Below are 17,880 nucleotides of genomic sequence, written 5' to 3'. Positions count from 1 at the left end.
ATGATATTAAATCAAAGAGACAGTTTTTCCAACTGCGCTTTGATACTTTACAAAAGAAAAAGTAATTTTAAAAGTAAAAACAACATATTTTGTATCTTATCAAATAGATAACAAGAATATATTACTTTTAATTACTCACTTAACTTTGCAAGAATTACTACTGATGTCAAAAGATTTTCATTAATAGGAATACAATAACTTATTTTACTTATTTAAGAATGCTTTACAAAAGCATATTCAACAAACAGAAAGCACCTTGGAGAAATTTATCCATTTATTTATTAAGCCTACTGGATTTGTTTAATCCTCAATTTTAGATCTTCAAAAAAAAAAGCAAAACTTAGGCAGATCAAATGAGTCAGTGTTTTATTTGCTCGTTTGTAAAAATTAACTATTCTCCATTCATGATTACACTTGGCTTCCAAGAGTTTTCATTAAGGCACTGAAATACTTGAAATGAACTGCTACCACATCTTAGCATGTTTTATGTTATAAAGCACAGCTTGTCAGACAAGATCATTAGAATTGAATTGAGCGATCAGAATAAGTCATTAGGTGGAATTGGATATGTGTGCAGCATTAGTTATGAGTTTGAAAGAACCAAATAATTTAGTTTCATACAAATCAGTTTCAGACCTCTCTGTTCATGCTTAAACTTGAACAGTACCATGAGACAGTTGTTCATGTTGTTGAGAATAAATAAATTATGTGTTTTCCTTCTACCTCTAATTGCTAAGCTAAACCTACAGGAAATGACATGCAAAGGAGAGCTCTGCTTAGAGGAAATGACACTCCAGGGAACGCCCTCTTTGGGGCGTAGCTTAGACAGAGGCTAACAGAAGAAGTTACCAGCTGTTGCTTGTTGCCATTTTTACTGTTAGCTCTTAAAGGTACCATGTCAGAATGGACCAGCTGTATTTTGGTATAATAAATGAAATTCACAAATTCAGCTCACTGACTCTTTTTCAACCTCATACATCATGAACTTAGCGTGGAGAACAGATGATTCTCTTCAATGTCTCAAGTAGGATTGATGAAGCAGAGACCCATTGAGTTAGGTCAACACTGCACATTTTTTTTGTCCAAGTTACCCCCAATTCTTAATCAGCCAGTCTAGTTTAGTTGTGTTCAGTCAGCAAAGCTAATCAGAACAAAAAACAGTTATTTTCAAACTGGTGGCTGCAAATGTGTGAGAAACTGAAATGACCCAACTTTAGCCACAAACATTTGAATGTTTTATGTGGATCTGGATTCAGTTAAGTAGTGTGAACATATCACTGACATTGTTCAAGAGAGGTTGTGATAAGACATCATGTAAATCCTCGAAAAATATATTCTAGTAATGGCACCTTTTGGTTTGGCTGATCCAACTTCAAACTGTTGCCCAAACAAGAGTTTCAACAAGAGATCAGAAGGTTTCACTTGGTCTGAAAATTACGCCGGCATGATCCAGCAGCAAGCACAGTTGTTAAGTATGTGATCCACAGTTGTTCAGTTGTAGAACAGAAACCAGTCTCTTAAAGTCGATGCCTACTCTTGTTTAAATCTGTTAAGACTGGGAAAGTTGCATGGTATGTCCACAGCTTTGAGAGGTTGCTAATCTGAATCTGGCAGAACAGACTCTTTGGGATCTTCAGGAGGAGATCAATCCAAGACAAACTGTAACTGTGGAGGGTTCAAAGGGAAAGGTGAGTCTCTAGTCTAGGTGACTAGAGGCTCTGTAAGGGTTCATCTAGGGTGAAAATGGATCTAGAAATATAGTTGCCTTAGGGATGAGTCCAATGGTAACAGTGGTCTGACTGAGCAAAGACTTGCCAGCAGGTTATCCAGGGAGAGGACATGGTAAGACAGTCGTTACCAAGGTTTACAGTAAGTGGAAGGTAAGTCTGGTTAAACAGAGACAGAAAGTTTGGTCTAACTATTAAGGTGTCACACTTCTCAGACTCTGGTGAAACGCTTACTCTAGGGCCAGTGCCCTCCAAGTTTTAGAAGTGACCATCCAACACCCCTGAATCAAATGGCTGAATTATCACTATTTGACTCAGGTGATGAAGTAGAAAAACATCTAAAACTTACAAGACACTGGACCTCAGTATCTGGATTTGAGGACTACTGCTCTTGGTTGTTAAAATGAGGCCGTGGAAGTTTCTTTTTGGAATCAGAATTTCACAACATAGTAATGAAGAGGAGAGTGTATTTGTTAGGGAACCATAGGGTCTAATCATTGCTTTATGAAGATTTTGAAGAGCTCTCTCAGTATATTTTGGCTAAATGGATTTGGGGATTTATCTCCATTAATGCAGGCTCTGCTCCAGTTAGGGAGAATAGAGACACAGGATATCCAAAAAGCCTTTATCATGACCATTAGGTATGGATCAGAAAGAATAATATTCTGGACATGATGTTCTGAAATCAGCATCCTTTGTAAGAGCTTTATTATTTATTGGGGATTCAAATTAAAGCTGTTGCTTCACATCAGAATGAGATGAACTTCATGGGACATTCTGGGCGTCTTCCTTCAGAGGTTTTCTGGGCCTTCCCTACACAAAGGACACCCTGGAACAAAACCAGAACATGCAGAAGAGAATATATTTGTCTTTGGGAATGGCTAGGAAGTTCCAATGATGAGCTGGAGAGGATCATTGATGTTACTTTCAGACAAAGCACTTCAGACCAGACTAATTTAGTTTTATTTGATTAAATAAATAATCAAGTAAAAATAGGGTTTTTATTCAGGTTAAATAAATAAACAAATAAATAAAGACTCCTCACCTCCCAGTTCATACACACATGGAAAATACAAGTTTCAAATACAGTAAATGGGAGCTGGATGGATTTTTAGTAAAGTTACATTGAAAACTTTATCATGCTTTGTTCACCACAACATCTCCTTCAAAAAGATGTTATAATTAGTAAAACTTTAGGAAAGGTAAAAGGTACAATATAAATACAGAAGCTTAATATCCAAGTCTTTTCACTGTAAACATGTTCATAAATCATCCTTCTATGCTTACGACTCAGTAGTAGTCCTAACTTCATCATCACATGTTGTACCAAGAGGAATCTAGCCCTCCTTTGAACTGGACTGCCACAGACACACAGATGAGCTTGTTATTATAGCAACTTGCCTAAATTTGCTGGGAAAGAAGGCCTGTCCCTCTGACACACTTCCTGTCCTTTGAAGAGGCCAAAGGAGAGATGGCTTTGCGAGCCCTATTTCCAAGCTCTTGCCTTTGATGCTTGTGAAAGCAGAGGTGGCAAGGGTTTAAAGCCATCCCAAGGACATGAAGATACTCTGGCCCCCACCCCCAGCCTACAATCAATCCCCGTTATCATGGATGGAATAATTTTATACTGGTCCTTTATCAAATTGGAGAACAAATATCTGAGGTTTATTGAGTCATTTATCAAACCCAGAGAAGAGGCAAGTTTTTAATTCCTTTGTGTTCCCTTGTCTCCATAGGATAAATCTAAACACTGTGGCCAGCTGCTCATTGATGTAGGTGGCCTTGATTGATTAACGTAGATCATCCTTAGGGAAAATCCTCAGTAGCCCATACTGACTCATTCCATCATATAATTTGTCATACTCTTGACAAAATAAATGATGGCAGTCAGGCATGAGTCAGGGGTGAATCTAATGATTTTTGGTTGCTCCTTCTAACAATTTTAGGGACCTGATGCCTGCTGAGGCCACTGGGGAGAGTGTTTCCTGAAGGTGAAGAAGAGGGTGTGAAGCAGAGAGAGAGAAGAGCAGCTGCAGGTCACAAAAAACTCAGACATGTGACCGTTGCCATTATGTGGGGGAACAAAAGGGCATGAGCCTTGCAAAGGGCAGAAGACAATTGTGACTGAAGTAAAGTGATGATTCCTGCCATGGCAGTGACTCGGCCTATTATGGTGGCCCAGCGTGTGATGTGTCAGGCCTTTAAAGAAGAAGAAAAACCGCCTGCTTGTTGGTGATTGCTTTTCTGCATGCTGTGTTTTGCCCAATATCTAGCATTAGTATTTCTCAAATCTTTTAATTTTTAATTTTTTTTTCCAGATTTTTGGAAAAGGTCATATAGACTCATACAAGTGGTGAGGCAACATTTACACACATAAGCTAATTTTCTTTTATCATTTCTTGATGAAAGATATCTCAACCAGACTGCTGATTCGGGATTTTGCATTATTTGTTTGTAGTGTAAAGTAGGGGAATCCATTCCGTCCCGCTTATAAATTCCTTTTTATCTTTACAGCAGCATATAAAACACCTCTAACAGAGCCTGAAGCCCACTGACACGTTCTATTTTTTTTAAAATATGCCCACAGTAAAAGCAAGCTCTACGGTGTGTGCAGATAAATGTCCGCATTCCGACTTTTAGGCCTTCTGCTAAATGTCTGGTAATTTTTACAACAAAAGGTTCCTCCAAAATTAGGCCTGTATAATCAATGATTTCTGCTTCTGTACTCCTCTTTACTATCTCCAGTCAGCACTGGCTGCTTTTTTGAAGCAGTGAGGGTGTAGCCCCATCCAGAACTAGGACACAATTAGTGTATTGAGCCGAAAACAGTGGGGTTCTCCTTTGATGTGGGGATCAAATGAAAGAGCTGTGTGTTTTTGTCCAAAATGACAGGCTTGCCAGGTTTACTAATGGGTAGCTAATAGAAAGAGAGGTTTATGATGCTCATTAATTACACAGTCTGTCATGTGTTGGAAGGGCAGAATACAGGAGATATAGGGGGGAAAGAAAAATAATGTGTGGTGCAACTGAGAAAGCAATAGAAGGCCGGGGTGGCGGTGGCTAGACGGTAAAGAAGAAATTGGAAAATAGTGGAAAGAAATGGCAAGGGCAATGAGATGATCTCCACAGAGGTCTTTGGACCAGATCTGAGTTTTTGGAGAGCAAGAAAGGGAAGAGGAACAAAAAGAAAGAAACAGGAGGAGATAAAATAATCCCTTCCCAAAGATAAGAGCAGCCACCAAGACAGGAGCTTCAAAGAGCAGGAGACACTCTCATGGGAGCGTGCCATAAACCGTTTCCTCATCTTCAGAGGAAAATTCAGTCCCTGATCCAAACAAGCCCCTGCTCTCAGCACCCACCACCCTGCAGGCGTCCAACACCCGGCGATTCCCGGGGTGCCGTGAACACTTCCAAGCAACTCTCCCTTTGAACTGGTTGGATTCACGTTGAGTGGCGATGGTGATCCGCACATCAGGTGCTAATGTAAATAGCTAATGAAGAGAGGAGAAAAAAATTGCAGCCTGTCACTCCCACTGCAGGGAAGTCCAGTGATCTCTGCTATCAGCTTGGACCAGCACAACTCCTATGGACCTTCTGTTTGTCATTTCAAGCTGAGCCACTGACACTATAGTCTTAGCCTGTTCTTTGTGAATCAGCCAAAGTATGATTTAATACATGCTGCTAGTAGATATTTGGGCATGTTTATGTTAAATGAGACTAATTAACACTGGGCGGAACGTGAGACCTTTGAGACATGCATGCTACTAAAGTTGAAGAGTTGGGATGTCTCCATTGGACAAGCTTTAGTTGCCAACCCCACATGCGTCTTTTTCAAGCTATTTTTTGATAATACTTTAAAGACAAGTATCTTTAAGCTAGGATAAGCTTTTGATGCCTGATTGTCCTATGTTGTAGAAGAATTCAAGATCTATGTCTATAACCAGAGTTACATGCTTCCCAACAATGTACTTGATTTTCCCCATGTTTTCAGAGATTCTCCATAAGCTCTTCCACAAGCCTTTTAAGCTGCTGTCATATTAAAACTTCCATACCCACTGGAAAGTATTCAGATGTTTCTGAATATCTACTCATCTTCCACTACTGTCCAAAGAAGATCCTCTATTCTGGTCAGAACAACAGACGGTTGTTAATGCTTACAAATCCCATAGCCAACTGGTTGGAAAAACAGGTGCCATCGGTACATCTAACATTCAGTGAAACAACTCTGCTCTTTTATATGTTGAACAGTACAGCATGGCTACTACCTTGCTTAGAAGCTCAGAGTGAAAACGCAATGTCTTAAATTCATTCACATGATCATTTCCCCTAAACAAATCAAACCGACGTCTCAGCCTTTTTTGGAAGGAGATGGTATCGCATGAAACCTTTTTGTTCTGATCAATTTCATTATTCTTAATCTTAACACCTTTGATTTTCAGTAAGACATTCTTCTTTTTGGCCAGTGCTAGTAAAATAGCATTATCTATTTTGATCTGCAGGCTGCTGATTTCATCACACAGATAAAACACAATGGCAGCTGTTTTGAAACTAACTTGAAATATTCCTTTGAGACAGTTTTGTAAAAATCACTCATGAGAAATTCAAATCTATTTAAGTTGCTTTCTTAGAAGAGGTACATTTTATATCAGTAAGTGCATGAGTACGCAATATGATTGCAGAACAAATTGATCTACAGAAAAAAAAATACTTCTGTCAGTATGGCATGCCCTCAAAGGAACTACTCAAATGTCTTATTTGGTTTGCAGTGTTTTTTTCTGTATTCTTTTTATGTTTATTCTACAAACATGTTATGTTAAAACAAGTCTAAAATTGCAGCCTGCTGTCAGTTAAAACAGGCATGCCAGAAGCAGTGTTGTAAAGCAACTGCTTTTAATATATTTTTTTTTTCCACAACAACAAAACAATTTTGAGCTGGCTCACAACCAGAGCCACAGAACAATGTCTGTATCTGCACAACTGCAGAACAGCAATGGCATTTCCAAAGTAAAGCAACAAATTTAATTCTAATTCTTTACAGGGTGGTTTCTACCACACAATCCACAAATAAAACTGGCTGATATCTATTTAATTCTATATATTCTAGTCAAACAGCAATGTTCACATAAGACAAATCAAACTTCTGAGTCTGAGTAGACCTCTCTCTCTTTCAAAACATTTTGTATGGTATTGTAAATCATAGGACAGGGTTGGGGTTATGAGAAAAGAAATGTAGAACTGCATCTCAGTATTCAACATCTGAACTGGATTGCCAACTTCTTTCCATTCAAAAGTTGTTCATGCAGGCTATGAGTCCATCACAAAGACAAACCATGAAACAGAAAAATTACCTGTAAATTTGTGAAGTATCTAAAGATAAACTATAAATGCATGGGAAGATGGAACAATACAAAATATTTTATTTTTTGTGTACATCTAATAGTACTACACCAGAAAAAGGAGCTACTGATATCATGCTGTGGTATGCACTGAACTTTAGAAAACTAATCCACCTGAGTTTATGTGTTTCTAATAAGCTGATGATTGCACTTTTCCAGCAAGGCTGAAACTGATGGTGGACATTTACAAGAATGTTCTTGTAAATGTCAGAAAAATGTGGAGAGTGTGTGAATTGCCTATGTGTTATGGGAACAACATTGTGGTAGAAAGCAGCAAGTGAAAAATTAAATGATAGTACTACGAACATATTAGCAGCATTATTGTTACACTGGAGTTGGGCTGCAATATAATCACTTTTGAATAGTCATGGAGTTCCAAGAGATTTTGTGGTTAATCTGATGAGAAGTGGGCCTCAGCAATGCCACACTCAGCAGTTGAATGCAACCATCATATTGCATTCAACTATCTTATCATAGCTTCTGAGATATCCAGGGTTATGACCTAGCAAGTAAATCTAGTAATAAAACCATTTCTATTTACAAAGAGAAGGAAACACCTGCTTCCTATTTGAGAAAATGCCCTCTGAACCCATCCAAAAAATCTCTACCTACTCAGTATTTTTGTATGACTTCTGACTTTTTTGTTTCAACGCTTTGATTTTTACAAACAATTGGTACTGCTGGGTAGATAAAACAGGACAAAAATAGATCATTTCCAAACACATCACTCTACAACTTAAAAATAATTTGTCAATTCAACCAGTTAAAGGCAAAGAACATAAAAGACACATTTTGACTTACTTTGTGTTCGTCTGTTGGATAAAACCCTCAATAAAATTCATCAATCTTTGGTGTTGTGAAATGGAAATAAGGTTGATATGTATAAACGCTGCCACGGGGAAGTGTAGTGACATTCCTACAGATTGATATTGCCATCAAATGAACCTGAAGATAAACTGAACACAATTTTGTTTCAACTGAAGAAAACAGAAAATGCTCCTAAGTACTTTATTACAGGGATTGTAAAACTTCAGGTTTCAGATTCTAAGCAAGAAAATCCACATGCATGGCCACAGGTAAGCTGTGTAGTCACAGTAGTTCATATAAACATCAACTTACATCAAAAACAATGTCAGTAGGTTGGCACTTAATGTGGCTGTGAGACGGTCCTGTAAATGCAATGCTTTTCCAAACAGTGAATGTGTGATGAGTGGGTGATGTGACCCCTGAAGCCGGGTCATTGCATGGTGTCCATGTTGCAAGGCACTACTCTCTCCTGCATGAGGGGGCAACAGGATCCTCACAATAAGGCAATTCTTCTCTGTAATGAATTCTTGTTCCCAGGCAGAGAAAGGCTGGCCAGTTGGAGGCCTGGTGGTTCAACACTGACTCTAAAGTTGGGGGTTGGGGTTAAGGGGCAGAGGGGTGAGAGTATGTGGTGGTCAGTCACATCATTCTGCTGAAGGTTTTGCTTTTTGTTCCCTGATGAGCAAAAAAAGGAATAAGACAAAGTAGAGCAAGTGACAGTCACATTGAGGTTATGCACTAAAGATACATTTTTAATGATGCGTTTCATTTGGCACTTACTTTGTTTTCCCCATATAAACAGCAGAACTAGTTTATATTGTTTATCATTCAGTTGTTGAGAGGAAAAACTAGCAGTTGGAGAGAAGAGGAACCATCCCCCACTCCTGAAGCTCAGCTGTCTTTCCAGCTCCTCATAATTTCAGCAATTTTGTGTGCTATATGCATCTGATTTCATAAAGTGGTTTTTGGTTCATTGAATTTTGTTTTGTCATTGCAGCTCTGAAATGCAGGTGATTTTTTTTATATTTGCAAAGATTTATAAATCATGGCCTTTTGCAGAGATATCCATCCCTCTTACAAGCCTCCTGTCTATGTCTGACTCTCATGGTGTGTTGGGTAACATCTGGAGAGCATCTGGGTCACAACAACCTCTGATGCTCTGTGAGCGTCGCCATCATCTGTTAAAACTTGAGTCCCAGCTCAGAGTTACATGCTCATTACCACAATGAGCTTTATCTTTAAAACTTACAAACTTCTACAAAAGTCAATAAGTTTTCAGTGTTTTGTACAAAGGGAAGTGCAAACATCATGTGGCTTAGCAAACAGTTCTAAAGATATTTGCATACTGATAGGTTTAAGATTATTGCTGTTTGCACCTGAAAATAACTGTATTTTTATTTAAAGCACAATATGACAAGCTTATTCGACACACATACTGTATCTAATATGGTTTGTATTTTTTAATTTTGAAGAGATTTGGAACATTAAATGCACAATGAATTAACAGAATTATCATAAAAACATGGTCCTTAACATTTGATACACATGTAATTATATTTATTAAAACTTTTCATATTTTGTCAGGTCACAGCCAAAAACATCATTGTATTTTATTGATATTTTGTAAGATAGACCAACACAAGAACATTGTTTATGGTCCTTTGTGAAAGCTTTATACATCCAGAGTAAAAAATATGTTTGCCAGGTTTGGTGGATGCCCATGTCTTGGCTTAATGTTTCAGAAATTGGATTGCATCTGACAAAAAAATCAAAACAACAAAGGTGGTTGGAGGAAAAACAATCACAATGACATGGCTTTTATATTAAGTACAAATCAACTTCCATCTAACAAGACTGGAAGGCTTTTGAAATAAACACATCCATGTTATATCCAAAATAGCAGGTTTTAATGACACTTTCAATTAATTTTTGGGTTCCTTCCAAAATTAGTGAAACAGGATTGAAACATTTTCATGATTTTATGACATCTTTGCTTGGTCATCAGAAGATCTTACATTTACATCAACGCTGCCTCACATGAAGGACTTCTGTCATGCTCTAACTTGATTATCACACACAAATCTTCACCTTGTCGCACACACTGGTGATAAGCTTTGTCACCAGCTTGTTTTGTCAAGATCTCAGGTTGCTTCTCTTAGCATCATAGCAGTTTGAGGTTGTTTCCGCTGAGGAGTTTGCAAGGCTTTAATTGAGAGCAGATGAAGAGGCCCCTGCGTGCCTCCATAGTGATGTCAGCGCAGGCTGAGGGAAAAGGGATCACGGGATAGGGGGCGGGGTGGGTTTTGGAGTGGGGAGGGGTATTGGACACAAGCTAGGTGTCTGATAAATGGGCGAAGCTCAGTGGGCATTCAGGTGGACAACAAATGTGGAAATATTTTGTTGATAAAAAGTGGTGGACTTCAATGAAAGGTGCAGAAAATGGCCGACGTCTTTCAGAGGGCTCCCACCAGCAGTGATCCAATCAGATAGATGCTAATGAAGCCTGTATTTCTAACTTAAAGCATCAGTATTGCTTCTTTTTGTTGTTCTGTGCTTGTTGACATTCTCTGATCTGAAATGTAAATCTGTTAACCGCTTTGCTCTCATCCCAGCACACACAAGCCGTGCCCACCTAGTGCTGCCCTGACCCACTTCCCCGCATGCTGGACATTTGCATGAAAGGAACGAAACTCGATGCCAAAACAAACATCAATTAAAGCTGTCAAACACCACCAAAAACAGCTGCAGCTTTGAACAGCTCGACCAGCAGGCTTCAAAAGAGAGCCGTCTTTAAAGGGCTGCCTCGAGTGTACCAAAGGCCAGGCTGGAATTAGCACAGCCCTGGTAAAAGCAGAAATTGCCTCCGTTTATGAGCTGAGACAAAACACTATTGAAGTAATTGCTCTTTGGAAATAAATGTTTTTATCTCATTTAAAGCTATTTAAATAGGTAAAGTGGTCAATGAAACAATACTCTATTCTATGACTGTAGCTCATAGAATAGAGCAACAAATGGGCCTTGGTAAGGAAAATAACACCAAAAGCACCACCAAAATAGCTTTATTTCCTAGGTATCATCATAGTGATTTGTTCATAAAGGATTTCATCTGAGTTTAATCCATTATGGCTCCTCTTCTCTTGTCCATTTGCTCATACAGGGCTCCCACTGAGTAGCTGCCATGGCTCATTACAGCCATAAGACCAACTATTTTGTGTCCGTACAGACTGGCTGACATTGTAGCCAAAGTCTCACTCCTGTTCCTCTGGGCCCAGTAACAGTTGATGACTGCTCTTAGACTTTGGAAAAAGAAGTGAAAATCTGAGAGCGATAAACATTTAAATCTGATTTTTAGCTTAACATGGAAGAGATCAAACTGATTTCCCTCTTAACCCACTAGTAACACCTAAAGCTGTTTATCATTTTCATGTCATTCCTAGTAAATCCTTCTAAAGTGATTACATTTCCAAAAAGGGATGATGTCGGTCATGAAAAATAAGACCTTTTGACATGTCTTTACCATGTTCTATAATGCAGCTACAGATGAGGTCACTGCTGCAACTGCCTTCATGTTGTTAGCCTTGAATCAATCCTCTGAGATTTCTTTGTTTTTAGAACAGTGCCAATAACACACATTGTGTTTGTATTCTTCAAATATATTCCTATTTCTCAATATTAGAGTTGCAACAGAAAATGTATTGTAACTGAACCACCATAGTTTTTCACCACTCTCATCCCAAAAAATTATGCTCACTTGTCTTTTCAATCAATTTGGGGATTATTTGATCCAATTTAAGGTACTAGATTACAATCTCGATCACTGTATTTTTAAATGATCAGTATTAACCTCATTTCCTGGTAACTGGTTGTTAGAGTACTCCCTTTTACATGGCATGCAAAACTGATTTGCAGGTTTTCGTTGATCAAATCTGGGGTTTCTGATAATAACTGTAAGAGACACAGAGAGCCTGAAGAGACTCCCTGACTGTATTTCTGTATCTTGTAACCTACTATGCTTACTGTGCTCACAAATAGCTCTTGGTGCATCTGACAGGTCAGAGAGTCTCTGAAGTAGGAGAACAGCATTTTGGCCTTGCACAATTAGCTGTAGCCACATGAGCCAAAATGATGAATGAACGGATAGGAAACAATGTAAGCCTAAAGACCAGAGGTGATAATGAAAAGAAGCACATCAACAAAAGTGTGACTTAGTATTGATCATTGTCTATTCTTAAATATTGACCAGGAATTACCTCGATATTGTTGATTAAAAAAAAATCCTAGTTGAGACATTCCTAGTTTTCTCTCTTTTGTTGTGTGCCACAAAAGAAAATGTGCAAATAAAGACAATACCAAAGCACTCTACACCAAAACAATGCAAGAATGACTGAAGATGTTACAACTCAAAAGATTAAAGACTCCAAGCTTGTCTTTACCCAGAAGAGGAAAACAAAGCTTTTGGTTTCCAGTGATCTATAACAGCAGTGAAGACTAAATGGTTTCTGTGTGGGTATGCAGATTGATTAATTGTTTAAATATTCCAGAAGGCTTAAATAAAAGAAAAGAAACTATCACAGTGATCGATGTTGCTTAATTCTATGTCATTGTTTAATTTTATGTAAAAGCAATGATTGAAACATTTTTATAACAAAATAGAAATGTTTCCATTTCTTTATTTAGCCACACATGTGAATTAAGTAGTTTTGAGTTTAATTATCTAAAATTTGTATTTTTATCCAAATCTTTATCAAACCGCTAACCTTCAAAGTCATTAAACATGACATATGTGTATTACATACATATTAATTTTTCATTTACATGTGAATTTGTAGATGTGTCCATATTTAATAGATGTTTACTGATTGCTGTTATCCGTCCCTCTCTCCCAACGACTGCTGGAGATCGTAAAGACAACGCCAACTGAAACCAGATTGTGTTGCAGCTATTACTACTTTCTGCTTGAAGCTAAGCGGGACATTTCACATTGCAGGTCCTATTTAATAAAATATTCAGCCTAAAAATCAAAGTAGAAATTAATTATTTCAACTTTTTTCACAAAAAAAGCACCTTAGGAACTTAGAAAATTTTCCAAAATACTTAAAAGAGGTTAAAACATTTTCCTCTGGTACATGCGATTTATTAATTGAACAAAGTTGACGTAACTTTGGAAGAGGATAAATAAAAGCTGTGCACTGCTTTGATCTCATGTCTTTGAGAAGAATCTTCTTTGCAAAATGTTAATCTACTTCTACATTGCAGATTACCCCCGCCCCTCCTCAAAATGTGACTGTTCTCTGATGGTCAAGGTAGTATTGACCCACTTAGGCATCTTTGATCCACAGTCTCTTCTAACAGATCCTCCACACACGAGTTCAAACTGATTTTGTCACTGCCCACCACTTCGTCTTTGCTGAGATTCCCAGTCAAAGCCAAAAGCTCTGCGAAGCTGCCAGAGTTGCTGACAGCAAGCAGACTTGAAAGCACTTTCTTATGCTGATGTTCACTGCAAGTGACTTGCTGCTAATGGGTTGCAATCTCATTTTACTCCTTTCTTCTTTTTTGGGGTTTCTCTGTATTGAGGGTTTGGAGGAAACAGACCGATGGAGACACAAATAGTTCTTTTTTTCCCCAAGCAAATAATGAAAATGAGCACGTTTTCAAGAATTCTGCTTTTTATTTTGCTGAGAAACGATGACATCTTTATTTTTGTTTATTTTTTGTTGTTTTTCTCACTAAGAGTCAAACCACTTTGATTTGATGGGTGAATTGCATCTGCACTCTGTCATAGCTGTGAGGTAAAAAGCAACCAATCAGTGCCATGGCAGCATCAACAAAGAAACACAAAGGCAATTAAAGAATTAGATAATGGGAGAGAAACATAAGAGAGGGCTGAAAGACATGTTGATGGACTCCTTGGAGGTAATCTGACAACCTTTTTACTTGAGACCCATTTCCTGTCAGCACTCTCCTGCTTTCAGGAATGTGTGAGCAGCACTCCAAGTTTACTTAACTCAGACACTAGAAAAGCTGGAAGCTTTACGCTCAAACTTCACACTGAAGTTGATTTAAATTCTCGTCCCTGGTTCTTGATGGTCTGGTCACTTTTCCCTACTTTGCTGATAGCACTATGGCACATGTTGCAGTTTGTAGACCCGTTTTATTTACTGTGGAAACATGTTTGGCAGTGAAGTATTACTTTGGTATTAGGATACCAACTTTGAGACAGTATGGTTCAGAAACACTGCTTAAATCAGGAGTGTTCAAAGTTTTGCACCATGAGCAAAAGAAATTGTCAAATCAAACTAATGCTTCACCAATAAAAAGCAATAAAGGACATATTACATACAATCTGTTCTGATTATTCTTATCTGCTTACAATACCACAAACTGCGTGTATTGTATGTACCTGCTCTGCAACAATGCATGTGACATTGATATTCAGTTCCATTTGAAAAATAAGATCCACTGAAGATAACAGCTTGGTTTCTCTGACGTCAATGCCCCAGAGTGAATACTGACCCAGCTCTCAATGTGATGAGAGAATTAGCCTTTTAATTTGCACTCACAAATGCAAGAAATTGGCAAATAATGCATTTCCCTACTCTGAGCAACGTCTTCACATTTATGGCTAATAAAAAGCCATTTGCTCTCTGTTTTACTGCACTCTGCTTTTGAGCTCTAATGGTAATTAATTAGTTCCTATAGCTCTCATTTAAGTGGCAATTATCCAGTTCTTGGACGAAATGAAAAAGACTGCCAACATATTTTGCATTGAAAGCATAACCTTCATTTGGACTGTGCTATCAGGCCACTTTGACTGCTGATCAACAAAATGAAAAAATAAAAAAATAAAAGCACACTCCCGACCCCACTACGGACAAGGGTGTACAGAAAATGGATGGATGGATAAAAGCACTGAGTTGTTATGAGGAGAGTTTCTTCCCATCATGTTCAGTCAACAAAGTGGACACAAAAACTTAGTTTACTGATCTTGCACAATATTGAAACTGAAAAGCAGGCTATTCGGGTGTAAATAGGTGTCCATTTAAAAAAAACTCTTTCATTCTAAGAGAAAAAAAACTTTAAAAGCTGGTTTATGCTAATGTCAAGTTTAATTGGCATTAGAAAAATTGCTCTGGCAGACAGAGGGGCTCCAAGATTAGCCAGAAGAGAAAGAACAAGATAAAGCCTTCAAAAGGCCTATTTCAGAGGAATTATAGCATCCTTTGAACGTCATCCAAGTTTTAAATACATTAAAAGCCTGTTGGCACACATGTAAATTGAGCAGTACCAAAGAATTCATGGTGAATCAAACCGAAGGGTGCAAGGATAAAATGCCGGGGAAATGTGTCCCAGAGAGAGACCAGGAGGAACCCTGCCATGTCCCACAAGCCTCTCTGTTTGTCCTTTCTTCTCCATGTCCATTCTGCTGCAGGCCAAGTGGCTTAACTTGGATGAAAAGAACAACAGCCTGAAGCTCCCTTGGCAGCAAAGCTCTCACGCTGTCCAACGTGCCAGTGGTGAAGTATTGTGCACAGCACATACAAAAGCCCGTTTCGTGGCACTGTGCATAGAGGCCCCCAGAGATCTTTTATTCCATGAACTTCCTGGCATCGCTTGCTCACGTTATGTGTAGGTGCAGGAATGTTTGGTCCTCACTGTCCAGTTCATCAATCTAAGCTAATTATTGGTCACACTCTCATGTAAAAGTATTAAGATCCCAATGTCATGTTTCACACATTTTACATCCAGAAATTTAAATACATTATACTGGGACCAGAATTGGGTAATAACTAGGCTAGCTATTGCCTTTGAGTATTGTTCAATTACACTTGGAAAAACGTCTCACTTCCAGTACAGTCTGGGCTTTCTCCTTTTGACTAGTCTCCGGCCAGTCAGTGAACAGAAGGAGACGTTGTGAACGATGACATCAATTTTCTGCATTAGAAAGAAAATAGTGTAGAAGGGGCAGGTTTCTAAAAGGCTACATAAAAGACAGATACATTTACTTGAGAAATTTATTGTGAAAAATATACTTTTGACTAATTTTACCACACTGTACTTTTTAGTTTTGCATCAGTAATTTCATTATGAAGTATTGTTATTCTTATGTCAACAAAATTTATGAATGCTTTGTGATTATGTTATTTATATTACATATTTTCCCTTTGGTCCTTAAAATACAAAATTTTCACAGAACTTTGTATTTTGGTTCATCTGATGATGTGATTTTTAAATATTAAATGATTAATGTTTTGGATAGAATTAATAGGATTAAATTAATTACAAATATAAATACTGTGTCTGTTCGTTCCTGAAATATGTTTCTTTGAGTGATGTTTTGCAGGAAGCGACAAGCTTTCTAAATAGGAAGCAGATACCAGATGGTCTGCAGCAAGAGTGATAACTGACATGGCAGAATAAAACAATGGATGATTAAGGCTCGAAGTTTATGAACCAGAGACAGAGTAACTGTACATGAGACCACGGATGCACAAGACACCTCATTGTTCTGTGGGTTCATCAGTTTCTTCACTGTTTCTACAGAAGAAAGTAAACAAGAACTTTGAACTTTGCACTCTACATTACAGCAGCCCATAGGTGCAACTCAAGAGAATAGAAGAAGAAGCTACACTATGTGATTAGCTCAAGATAAATCAAATAGTGTTACTCTTATTTGAGTACAATTTTTGGGATACTCTACTCACATTTGATTGAGAGTATATTTGATAGACCAATAATCCATAACTGTGAAGTGGATATTAGAAAAAGTCCAATTTTTTAACTGTTCCGTTTTCTCCAAATAAAGAATCAGCCTCTCCTTAATGTTCAAAGTGGTGGCAACATCATGATGTGGGAATGACTTTTCTCATCAGATGCAGGAAAACAAAAGTATATTGAAGACAACTAGCTTTATGCTACCAAGAAATTGACACTTGAATATTCATCAGCTATATAATGTTTCAATTGAAATTCTCCAAAAGTAGAAACTGAATCCTTTTTTTTTTTACAATGACTAACCCTAGAAATCTGGAATCTCAAAATCTATCAAACAAATGAAAAAAATCCTTCCATGATCTCATCAAAAATGTTGCATCACTTTTTCATTCAAACTGTCCTACTGTTGCCTCTTGTCAGTGTGTACTTCCACTTGTGGTAATCAAAATAAATTTCCTTTAATCTTTTTAATCAGAGAAAGCCTGGACGTCCACACTTAAGCTCTGACCGCACTTGAACAACATGGTCAAGTCGTCACATCTCCAAGAGGATTTACATCTTAAGACGAACAGTGACATGAAAACTCTGAATCACCAAGAGGGTGAAGCACTTCATTTAAAGTTAAGAAGATTTAGATCAAAAGGTTGGAGACGAAAAAATAGACTCAAAGGACAACCCACAGAGAAAAAAAGAAAAAAAAAACCTCATGGCCCTCATCGTGCTAAGCTGTACAAGTTCACAGAAATGGCAGGACACAGTCCTTTCGTGCTCAGCCTCAAAGAGATGAAAGAGAAGATTGTCCGCTCGCTTTGATACAGACTTGGCCGAATAAAGGTCAAGAATGCTTGGAAAAGTTTGTGTTCTGACACATGAAGTTTTTCAGCACTTCCAACCTTTCTTCTTCTGAGTAGCACGACTATTCTTATTTAGGTTACTGTCGTTTGTATTGAACGTAATCCAAGCTTTTTTAAGACCCAGGAGATTGATCCATTTGAACAGATTGCTGGTGAATTCTCTGAAACTAAATGAAGATGGACAAGTTGGTAACAAATAAAAGATCTGGTTGTATCTAAAATTTTAAACATATGTCTAAATAGATCCAAGATGTGTTCTCCAGTTAAATATCCAATAAATTACAAATCAAAGGTGAATTGTGAAGTTTCATAAAAACGTACGGAGACTAGAAGAAGCAATCCCAAATATACTTGTTGACTCTGGAGAGAAGATGTCTAAAA

This window comes from Poeciliopsis prolifica, unplaced genomic scaffold, assembly GCF_027474105.1.
Source record: "Poeciliopsis prolifica strain line A6 unplaced genomic scaffold, Auburn_PproV2 SCAFFOLD011, whole genome shotgun sequence".
Classification (NCBI taxonomy): Eukaryota; Metazoa; Chordata; class Actinopteri; order Cyprinodontiformes; family Poeciliidae; genus Poeciliopsis; species Poeciliopsis prolifica.
Note: the sequence above shows the minus strand (reverse complement) of the source record.